The sequence below is a fragment of the Microtus pennsylvanicus genome, chromosome 3 (assembly GCF_037038515.1).
Source record: "Microtus pennsylvanicus isolate mMicPen1 chromosome 3, mMicPen1.hap1, whole genome shotgun sequence".
NCBI classification, from domain to species: Eukaryota; Metazoa; Chordata; class Mammalia; order Rodentia; family Cricetidae; genus Microtus; species Microtus pennsylvanicus.
This window is the reverse complement of record NC_134581.1, coordinates 63,454,644-63,465,755: the sequence shown is the minus strand read 5'-3', so window position 1 is coordinate 63,465,755 and position 11,112 is coordinate 63,454,644. Positions and strand designations below refer to the sequence as shown.

The following is an 11,112-nucleotide window of genomic DNA, read 5'->3' as shown; positions in this document are numbered from 1 at the left end:
GGTTGTTGCTTCAGAGAAACCACAGCCACCTCTTACTCGGAGCAGTTAGCCAGGATAGGAGGAAATGGCATGCAAGGTAGGCTGTGGGCACTGAGTCACCACCCAGAGGAAAACCACAGCTTTAGGAGCTCAAGACCCAAAGAAGGGAGGCAGGTGTATTGGACCTATAGCTAGTCTCAAGAGTGAAGCCTTCCCTTCTCAAGATCCAGCCATCCCTCTCTGCCCCCAAACCCCACCCACTGGGAAGATGGAGGACAACTTATTGTTATTTTTAATAATTTCACAGTGGCCAGGATCAAACCCACACACGTGACAAATTCTCTACCATTGAGCTGTACTCCTCAGACCTCTGTCTTTAATTTATTCTCTGGGATACCGACTTGCTCAAGTTGACCTTGAACTCACTCTAGAGTCCAGGTAGGACTTGAAGTTGGGATCCTCCTGCCTCAGCCTCCTGAGTAGCAGGAATTACAGTTGGTCAACCAGGCTTGGCTCAAGGATGCTTCTTCTATTTAGAAGAATGTATGAAACTATGGTTGGAATTTGATTTAGAAAATACACATATGATACCATGATTGGAATTTGATTTAGAAAGTACATGTATGATACTGTCTTAGTTAGGGTTTTTATTGCTGTGAAGAGACACCATGACCATGGCAATTCTTATAAGGAAAACATTTAATTGAGGAGGGTTGTTTATGGTTTCAGAGGTTCAGTCCATTATCATCATGATGGGAGTATGGTGGTGCGCAGGCAGACATGGTCCTGGAGGAATAGCTGAGAGTTCTACCACTTGCAGGCAAAAGGAAGTCAACTGACTCACTGGGCAGTATCCTGAGGATAGGAAACCTCAAAGCCTGCCCCTACAGTGACACACTTCCTCTAACAAGGCCACACCCACTCCAACAAAGCCGCAGCTCCTAATAGTACCACTCCCTATGAGATTATGGGAGGGGGGGGGATTACATTCAGACTACAGTGGTAGGAAGACTCTGTCGTGTGAGATTGCTTATCTCACACCTGAACCTTCACTTCGATTTGGAGCCCGACGACTGTCACTTTCACTACGCAATCCTCTGTTCTTCCCTCTAACAATGGAGGAATGTCTTCTCCAGTCACTTTTCTTCTTTCACTTCTGTAGGAAAGTGAAAAAGCCTGAATTACAAACTAAATCAACTTTTAAAAAAAAAGAATATCCTAAGCTTATTTTATTTTACACCTTTTTTTGAAAGACGGTCTCCAGCTTTGGACAAAGCAGAAAATGACAGCAGACCCAAGGGTGGTGAAACTGTGAATTTATGCTATTGCTGCATCATCCATCCAAGAACTACATCACTCTCATTGTCTTCGTGCTTTTGCCTTTTGATGAGACCCCACTCAAATACAAATGCTATGCAAAAGGATGAAGTAAGAGGAAGTGAGAAAAGCATTGGAGAACCTGGCTCCCCTGGGTATACAGGGAACCCAGCCGCTCTACTGAAGGTGCCTTGCCCTACTCCCAGTATCTCCTCCAGCTTCCTCCAGCTAGGGACCCAGGCCAAAGGCTCCTTTGCTTCTTTCTAGTCACCTAGAGAGGCCCTTACTGGCCACTGGATCCTACGGTCTTGGCAGCCATGACCCTGCCTCTGTGCAGCCTCTTGGCTGTCCCTTATGTAGGCCAGAGACCTCCTGGTGACCACCATGCCCCTGTGGAATCATCCCAGGGCCATGCCAATGGGCAGACCCAGGGCTGCTGGAGACCTGGGGCCCCCAGGCCTGTAGCCCACATGAGTTTCTCAGCAAATCACAATAGGCTCTCAGGTATGTGGAGAAAGTAAGGCTCAAAGAAACAAAGCAAGGGGCCTAGGAAATCGTCAACAGAGCAGGGACCATAACCCTGCCTGCTGCTACCTAGTCGGGTCCCTCCCTTCCATGTTTAACCCCTAGGAAACCATGTCTTTAAGAGACAACCTGAGGGGCTGAGTCCAGGAGATCTCTTACCAGAAGAGATGGGCATGGTGCTTGTTCTGTAAGGTAGGAGACCCCGGGATTAATAGGAGCTGCTGTGGCTAAGAGCCCAGGCTCTGGCGTTAGGCTGGCCTACGTGCTCATCTTGGCTTTAAAGCTTGTTACTGTGTGGCCCTAGAATGTTCCCTTATCTCTCTGTGCCTTGGTGGCTTTACCTGTTGGGGCATTTGATGGGTCTGTTTTAATTCAAAGGCTCCCACTGGCTCCCCTACGCTCCCGGAGGGGTGTGGTTTATGGTCAGTGTGGGAGACAAGCACAGAATTTTGAGTGACAGCTGTACTTTCCCGGACATGAAACCTGGGCTGATGCATGGTACTGGGCGTAGGGCATCGTAGGGGTCAGGATAATAGGACGCGGCAGTTAGCTCTGCAGCAGGCGCCTCCTGTGTTTCCTCAGGATCCGTTCCCTTTTCTCACACTCCCTCCTCACATCTCAGTTTTTCTCTTCCTCACAGTTTCCGCAAACTCATTGTTTCCATTTCCTCAGCTTTTGCTTGCTGGTCATGACCTCAGAGTCCAGACACCGCCAGGCTTCCCTGATCCACACCCTTTCAACTTGGCTCCTGCTTCTTAAATCTCTAAGTGAGGAGCTTGACTCCATTCCTGATGGAGTCACCAATTGTAAGTTTCCCTTTCCATGTGAACAACTATAAACCCTGGGCAAATATATGCAGTATATATAAAAATGCGTTATTGGCAGGTGTTGGCCAGCAGCAAAGGCAGCACCTTGGGAGGAGGGCTGCCCCGGGGCTGAGTCCACACTCACTCAGCTTTCACTCTCAAGACACTTTCTCAGCTGAGGCGCAGGGAGGGGTACCAAGCAGGAAGTGACAGAAGGCTGTGGGAAGAAAACAAACAAACACAAAGAGATAGCTGCAGTTGGGTTGAAATGCAGGCTATAAATAAATATCTGCGTAAAGGTTGTGTATGGTGGCACATGACTTTAATCCCTGCTCTCCCCAGGCAGATGCAGGGAGTCACAGACCGACAGGGGTTATATAGTGAGACCCTGTCTCAAAATAAAACACACACACACCTTTCCTTGTTTCCTTAGCAGGTTGCTAACCCATGAATCTGGGGAGCTATTGAGAATCTGGGGAGCTGGGTACAGCCTCCAGAAAGCAAGCAGTATAGAGGTGTAAGAGCTGGGGGAGTGTGGGGAGGACCTGGAGGTCAGGTCCTGAGTGAGATATTTTAATAGAGTCGTGGACTTTAGTTCTGAGGCCAAAAGGACAACACCCTAGACATACAGTTGACCTTCCGTTTCTACAAATTGTGCATCCAAGGATTCAACCACCTATGAATAAAAACTTGAGGGGCTCATGAGGGCTGTTTACGTTTTAAATTTAAATTACTGTGCTTAAGGGATCTATAAAACAAAAATGCCTCCAACCAGTGAGCGCTACTTGCCCAAGGACAGCTAGCTTCCTGGAATGCTGGGGGCTGTTCTTATAAGATAACAAACCACATGTTTTCACTTTTGTAAACAAGATTGGTTGCACCAACTGCATAGGATGTGCTTGACACTTGTAGGCAGGAAGTATGTCAGGATGTATGCTTGCCCCCAGTTGGATGAAGGCAGGAAGCACTTGTGGGTTTTGTCTTTATAATTGCCTTTATAAGCACCTAACTAAAATAATTCATGGCCATTCTCTGGAATCCCGGGTATGGACCCTGGCCAGTGTTCATCATTCTGACCAGTATTTAATAAAGCTTGCTTCAAATTTGTTTTGAGAATTGTAGTAGTGGTCTTATTCTTGCCTGGTGAGAATAACAGCTGAAAGGATGGCTCACTGGTTAAGAGTTCTTGCTGTACAGCATGAGGATCCGAGTTCAAATCCTAGCCAGATATAATCTCTTGTACATCTTTAACTCTAGCACTGTGTAGAGCAGAGAGAAGAGAATCTCTAGTGTAGCTAAAGTATATGAGCTCCAGTTTCAGGGAGAAACCTTGCCTCAAAGGAATAAGGAGAGTAATAGATTAGAACCTTTAACACCTTCTTCTGGCCTCTGCATTTGTATACATGTGTGATACACACACACACACACACACACACACACACACACATACTTTTTTTTTTTGGTTTTTCGAGACAGGGTTTCTCTGTAGCTTTGGTGCCTGTCCTGGAACTAGCTCTTGTAGACCAGGCTGGCCTCGAACTCCCAGAGATCTGCCTGCCTCTGCCTCCTGAGTGCTGGGATTAAAGGCGTGCGCCACCACCACCTGGCTACACACATACTTTTTTAAAACAAGGTATCACTGTGTAGCCCCCATTGGCCTAGAACTTGGGGATCTGCTTACCTCTATCTCCCAAGTGCTGGTATTGAAGACTTGTGCCACTATGCCAGGCTAACAACTTTTTAAATGTTCTAATTAGGAGCTGGGTGTGGTGGTGCACATCTTCAATCCCAGCACTCAGAAAACCTAAAAGCTATGAGTTCTAGGCCAGTCTGGGATACACAGTGAGACTGTCTCAGAACTGAACAAAACTAAACTAAACAAAGATATATTGGGGCCTCCAATATGCATATGTACTGTAAGTGTTTAGAACTTGTGATTATTACTATTCCCTAAGCAGAGTATAACGACCATCTAGTGTGTGTGTGTGTGTGTGTGTGTGTGTGTGTGTGTGTGTGTGTGTGTGTATGTGTGTTTGGGGGGGCACCAGTGAAACCACTGAACTAGACTGCTCCATGGGTAGAAAGAAAGTTTATTAGGGAATCAAACTACAGAGGCCATGGGGTCAGGGCAGAAAGAGGAGCAAAATGGTAGAAAAGCAAGCAGATTTTTATGAGTCAATAAGGCAGGGAGGGGTCTTTAAGCTATTGGGATTGACTGGGAACTATATACCCTTGCCTGAGGTAGCTGACTGTAATGGTAAAAATAAAGCACTGCACCGGTCCCTGAGGGGTGGCAGGCCACAGGCAGGGAGCCACATGGCAGGGGAGAGACCTCAGTGGGTCAGCTAGTCCCACAATGAATAGGCACCATGCAGAGTGAGGTTGGGTATTTATTTAGTGGGTTATAGAAGGGAAGGGGAGAGGAAAGGAGAAGGGGGATGAGGAGAGAGAGGTAGAAAGAGAGAGAAAGAGAAACAGAGAGAGGAGGGGGGAGAGGGGAAGAGAAGCTACCTTTTCAGGAGAGAGAAGAAAAGAAAAGGAAGGAGCACAGGTTGGAAGCAGAAGGAAGATCCATTTGCCTTAGAGGAAGGGGGAAGGGAGCGGGTGGGGCTTGTCTCTTAAAGGGACAGGAGAGACCATTACACTGACCTTTGATTAAGGGAGTTTCCTGATAAACAGAAACCCAACTTAGAAGATTCACTTTTCTGGTAAACAGAAACTAACCTTTAGGCTTATTTATCTAATAGCAATCCTGTCTGCCAAGTCCTTTTGTTTAGGACAATGTCACCATCACTGCCATTTGGAGGGAAGGGTTTGACCTAACATATAGTGCTTAGATTGTGTTAGGTATTATGGTAATAAGAGGAATTGCAAGTATACAGGAGGCAGATTATATGCCTCCTGTATAGAAAAGTGACTTGAGCATCTATAAAGCCTGTTTTCTATAGGGATTTCAAACCAATTCCCTGGTGAAGCTGAGGGGCAATTAAAAAGGCCCTCTCTTGGCAGAAAGGATAAATGACAATGGTGCCCTCTTCTGGAATCCATGGGGACACAACATGCACATGGCACACAATGGGAAACCATTGATCTGATGTACATAAAATTAATTAAAAAATTTAAAGTTCTACAAATCTAAGGCCTCAAAAGCCTCAAAATACTATTTCAAGATAGTAAGGAAAGAAGTCAGGGGACTCAGAGGAATTAGCAGCCTTGCTGGACCTAAAAACAGCAACAGTATTTACACATAAGCAGAACAAAGAGAAACAGAGTTTAAATTCAAAGCTGAATTAACCAACTTCTAATGGATACATTCTACATATGTATCAGACTTTAATCTTCCTTCTTTGTTCCGCCATCTTCAAAGAAAGGAGAAGGCCATAAACACTCTTCCCACATGAGTACTTTTCAATCTGCAGAGCACAGACAAGGATAACGCCTTTGTTGTCCCTTCCATTTTATGTCGATCTGAGCCTTCCATATGGCCTTCAGGACAAGGACCCAAGCACACATTTCACCCATGTGCCACAGCAGTACTATCATCTCAGTACAAGATCTACTAGCAGCAATGCACAACATATTGCCATTTGGACGGCAACCACTGGCTCCTTTGTGGTGCTGGGTCTGTGGGTGAAGGCTTACAGCTTTAGTCTTTGGTCTGGTTGGTGCCTTCGTTTCCTTATCTGATGTGGACTCAGTGTTCAGTCACATACACAGTATATACATGGTATATGCACAGTATATACATGGTATATGCACAGTATATACATAGTATATGCATGGTATATGCACAGTATATACATGGTATATGCACAGTATCTACACAGTATATGCACAGTCTCTACACAGTTATACACAGTAATACACAGTATATGCACAGTATATACATAGTATATGCACAGTATATACACAGTATATGCACGGTATCTACACAGTATATGCACAGTATATTCCTGTGTAGCCGTCAGTATCTCTAATGCCTTCTTATTTTGTAAGACTATATTCCACATTTGGGTATGATAGTTAATCTTCGTTGTCAAGTTAACAAGATTTAGAATCACCTAGGAGATGCTTCCGGGTGTGTCCGTGGGAACATTTCCAGAAAGCTTCACTGAGGTCAAAGATCCAACATGAATGTGGGTGGCACATCTTGTTGGCTGGGAGCCAACTGAGTAAAAGGAGAGAGCAAGTGGAGCTCAACATTCATTTCCCTGTTTTCTAACTGCAGACACAATGTGGCCAGATGTCTTAGTTAGGGTTTCTGTTGCCATGACAAACATCATGACTGTGGCAGTTTGAATATACTTGGCCCCCATAATCTCAGAGGGAGTGGCACTATTAGGAGGTGTGGCCCTATTGGAGTGGGTATGGCCTTGCTGGAGGAAGTGTGTCACAGTGGGGGCGGGTTTTGAGGTTGCTATGATCAGAATACCACCCAGTGTTTCAGTCGACTTCCTGTTGCCTACCAGAAACAGGACTCTCAGCTACTCCTCCAACACCATGTCTGTGCATGCAGACAAGCTGCCATGGCCTCTGTCATGATGATAATGGACTGAAACTCTGAAACTGTAAGCGAGCCACCCCAATTAAATGTTTCCTTTGTAAGAGTAGCTGTGGTCATGGTGTCTCTTCACAGTAATAGAAACCCTAACTATGACAATGACCAAAAAGCAACTTAGGGAAGAAAGGGCTTATTTCACCTATACTTCCAGGTGAGAGTCCATCGGGACCTCAAGCATGGCATGAACTCAGTGCAGAGGTCCCTGCAAGCATCACATTGTGCATAGAAAGGACCCAGATGAGATTAAGAATGAAACGCAAGTCAACATGACTTAGCTGGTGTTGGGTCAAAATTTCTGGAGTCTGATGTCAATGAATTTATTTCATACACATTTAAACAGAGTAAAACTTAGGGGGAAGGTTTCCATGGGACAGTTACCACGACAAAGCTTTAGGCATGGCTACGTGGAAACTCCTCTGCAAAGTGCATCGCTATAGCAAAGCCTCTGTGACTTTTCCCACAGGAACGGTTTCTATTGACTGTGAACAGAGCTCAGGACAAGGGCCTAGGGAGAAGAGGTTTATGATGAGCATAAGGAAGGGTTCTATTGACTGAGGAACAACCTCAGGAGTCTGGGCCTGTTGTGTGTGTGTGGGGGGGGGGGGATAAACATAATAGCAAAGTCTTTTACAAAGTACATGGAACCTATGTCATGAAGATGGATCCTACTGACTGAGATACACCCCTCAGGATTCTAGGGGATTCGGTGAGCTCTGACTTTACAGAATAGCAACGATTACCCAGTATTACCACATGTATTAAGAGCCTTCTAGATGGAGAACAGGTGGCAATTTCTTCTGTTGCAGAAAAACAAAAGCCTGTGTGTTTATCAATTCTGGTTTCTCTAGTGCTATCTGTAAGCTGTCTCCTCTACAGGGCAGGGCCCTAGAGGCAGGAGCTGATAAGAGGTCCCGGAAAAATGCTGCTTACTGCCTTGTTCCTCAGAGCTTGCTCAACCTGCTTTCTGATAAGCCCCAGGACCACCTGCCAGGGCTGAGACTATCCTCAACTGACTGGGCCCTCTGCTAGTCACTAATTAAGAAAATGCCCTACAGGCTTGCCTACTGGCCAAGTCTGGTAGGAGAGTTTTCTCAGTTGAGGTTCCTTCTCCCCAAAAGGCTCTACCTTTTCTCAAGCTGACATGAAGCTAGCCAGGACATCAGCTATGGCAGGCTCCCTCTGTCATACTTTCCCTCATGAGGGACTGATGTCCACTTTCAAACTGAACCCAAACAAACCCTTGAACCAACACAGAAGACTGTTGGTGAGGAGCAGGCTTGCTACTGTGGTAAGCCTTACCATGCAGAGCTGGCCTTTGGAGCTGGTTTATAGGTGGGATTCAGAAGTCAGGCAAGAGCAAACCTCGAATGCTGACAACAGGGTTTAAAGGGTGGCTTGGGAGCACAGAGGGCTGAGGGAATTGTAAACAAGTTGAGGTTTTGCTCTCGAGGTTTCAGAGAAGAAGAGAGACTCCTCTAGAGGCTGTGTTCTATTCTGCCCCTCCCCCGCCCTCAAATCAGGCTGTATTCTTCCCACATCCTGAAAATTTGAATGAGGCTAAATTAAAAAGTCATAGACGAAGTTGTTTGGTCAAAGGAGTTTCAAGACCGCAGAATATGCAGGACGTGGCGCGGCTATTGCTGGCTACCACTCATCAGATTTATAGTGCGGGAGAATGGAAACTGACAAAAAGTGTACACTTTGGTGAGGAAAGGAGTCCGGCCAAGTTCCAAGACAGAGTGAGTGCAGCGGAGCAGCTAGGCTTGTGGAAGATCTTAGCACCATCAAGGAGAGACCTTGAGCTACACACTGGGCAAACAGGAAAGGAGCCCTGAGATCTGCAACCCACCCATGACACTTGTGGAAATGTAAATTCATCTAAAAAGAGAGAACCTGAACTAAGAATGTTGACGAAAGAGTTCCCTGACTTAAAAAGAAAACAAAAGAGCCTCCTAAGGAAGCAATTTTCCAGGCTAAGCCAGACTATACCTCCAGTTGGCAACAGTACTTGATAGTATTGTCCATGTGGTCAGAAGCCATGCAAAATTCAAGAGTCACAGGTCACCGAGCCTTGCAGAGAGGTTCCAGCAAGCCACTGAAGCCTGACTATGTTTGACAGGGTCACATTCCCGACGAGGAAGAATGGAATCGCTGAGACCCGCTGTATGAAGCTCTGAAAGTGGACTCGAGTTGCAGCGGATGTTGGCACTGCCAGGGCTGTTGGGCATCCTTGAAGGAGCCTGCAGACGTAGAGAGGTGCCAGCCTAAGAGAGAGGCTCCAGGCAGAAGAACTGAAAGGGAGGGGCCACCCAAGACCGCTGGAGCCCAGAGGACGTGTTGTAATAGGAGCAGCAGGGCTGCTTCCCCGGCACCCAGCCGCCCACATGGCTAGCTTATGCCCCGAAATAATTTCTGTTGTAATAGGAGCAGTGGGGTGCTTCCCGCCACCCGGCTAACTTTACCCAAAATAATTACACGGAAATTGTATTCTTTTAAACACTGCCTGGCCCATTAGTTCCAGCCTCTTATTGGCTAGCTCTTACATATTGAGCCAACCCATTTCTAATAAACTGTGTAGCCCACGAGGTAGCTTACCAGGAAAGATCTTAACCTGCATCTGTCTGGAATGGGAGAATCATGGCGACCGACTGACTCAGCTTCTTTCTCCCAGCATTCTGTTCTGTTTACTCCACCTACCTAATTTTATGTCCTATTAAAGGGCCAAGGCAGTCTCTTTATTTAACCAATGAAATTAACACAAAACAGAAGACTCTCCCCCCATCAAGGACGTTTATCGGGAGTCCCGGATAGCAGGCATGGAGCTTTAGGATTGCTCTTGGGTTAGGGTTAAAGTTAGGGTTGTCTGGCTGTGATTCCATCTTGTTTTGGCTTTATCTTTCCTTGCTCTGCTGAAATGAAAATGTTCACTCCGCCTATTTCATAATCAAAGCGTGTTACTTATGTTTTTATTTATTTATTTACTTATTTGGTTTATTCGAGACAGGGTTTCTCTATATAACAGCCCTGGCTGTCCTGGAACTCACCTTGTAGATCAGGCTGGCCTCAAACTCACTGAACTGCCTGCCTCTGCCTCCCACATGCTGGGATTAAAGGCGTGCACCACCACCACCTGACATTTATGGTCTTATTTTATAGTGGATTCCAGGGGGCTGTAAAAAAGAGCTTGGATTTAGGATTTCTGCATAGCATTGAAGTTGTTCAGCTGTGGGAGACTCTTGCAGATTAAATGTATTATGAGATGTCCATGAGCTCTCTTTTTGAGATTTGTTTTTTTTTTATTTTTATTTTATGTGTATGGATATTTTGCCTGTATGTATGTCTGTGTGCCACATGTGTGCAGAACCTGCAGAGGCCAGAAGAGGGCATTGGATCCCGTGACACTAAAATTACAGATGGTTGTTAGCCACCATGTGGGTGCTCAGGATCAAACTTGGGTCCTCTAGAGGAGCAGTCAGTGCTCTTAACCACTGAGCAATCTTTTCAGCTGCCCCTCCCCCACCTCAACATTTGAGGACCAGGGTGAAATGCTACTTGATTGAAAGCATTACCCCAGCCCCTGGCATCCATCCTAAGCCCCTTCCCCTGGGAGTTGCCTTGATCCGGACTCCACCTTTGGGAAAGCCAGCAAATGCTGACCCCTCCCCAGGGAGGGTCAGGACCACTCCCACAGGCTATTTAGACCACTGCCCAGAAAAGGAACATGTGATCTCTGGGTTTTGCATGGTCTCCCCTGCTCTCTTTTTCCCTCCATGCTCTCTGGACCACTGGGGAGCACTGCATTAAATGTGGACATCTTTTATTCAGTCTAATTTGGTCTGATTGGAATTATTTATGTTGATAGAGAGGCTCTTCTTAAGAAATATACCTAACACTACTATTTAAAAGAATCATGTTTAAGCCAGC

The 11,112-nt window shown here is 46.1% G+C and overlaps 1 long non-coding RNA gene across 1 annotated transcript; it reads right to left on the bottom strand.

Annotated features, from left to right (window-relative positions):
• Positions 1 to 676: 676 nt before the first annotated feature.
• LOC142847039 (uncharacterized) lies at positions 677 to 9,854 on the bottom strand. The gene is made up of 3 exons (XR_012910117.1): positions 9,784 to 9,854; positions 9,178 to 9,428; positions 677 to 1,135 (listed from the first exon to the last, which is right to left on the bottom strand). It is a non-coding gene; the product is annotated as an uncharacterized LOC142847039 (long non-coding RNA).
• Positions 9,855 to 11,112: the final 1,258 nt, after the last annotated feature.